This window comes from Myotis brandtii, unplaced genomic scaffold (genome assembly GCF_000412655.1).
Source record: "Myotis brandtii unplaced genomic scaffold, ASM41265v1 scaffold1182, whole genome shotgun sequence".
Classification (NCBI taxonomy): domain Eukaryota; kingdom Metazoa; phylum Chordata; class Mammalia; order Chiroptera; family Vespertilionidae; genus Myotis; species Myotis brandtii.
This window is the reverse complement of record NW_005354100.1, coordinates 312020-312329: the sequence shown is the minus strand read 5'-3', so window position 1 is coordinate 312329 and position 310 is coordinate 312020.

Below are 310 nucleotides of genomic sequence, written 5' to 3'. Positions count from 1 at the left end.
GAGATTTTTATAACATCAGATTTGAGTTATAATTTACATGCGGTAATATTCACTTTTCTAATATGCTCAGTTCCATGAATTTTTACAAAAGAATAGCACCACTACATTTAAGGTATACAACATTTCATCACTCTAAAAAGTTCCTTTATGCAACTGGAAAGCATTATGCTAAGCAAAATAAGCCAGTCAGAAAAAGATAAATATCGCATGATCTCACTTATTTGTGGAATATAATGAACAACAAAAACAGATCCAGAGACAGAGAAGCATCAATCAGACCATCAAACCTCAGAGGGAAGATAGAGAACGG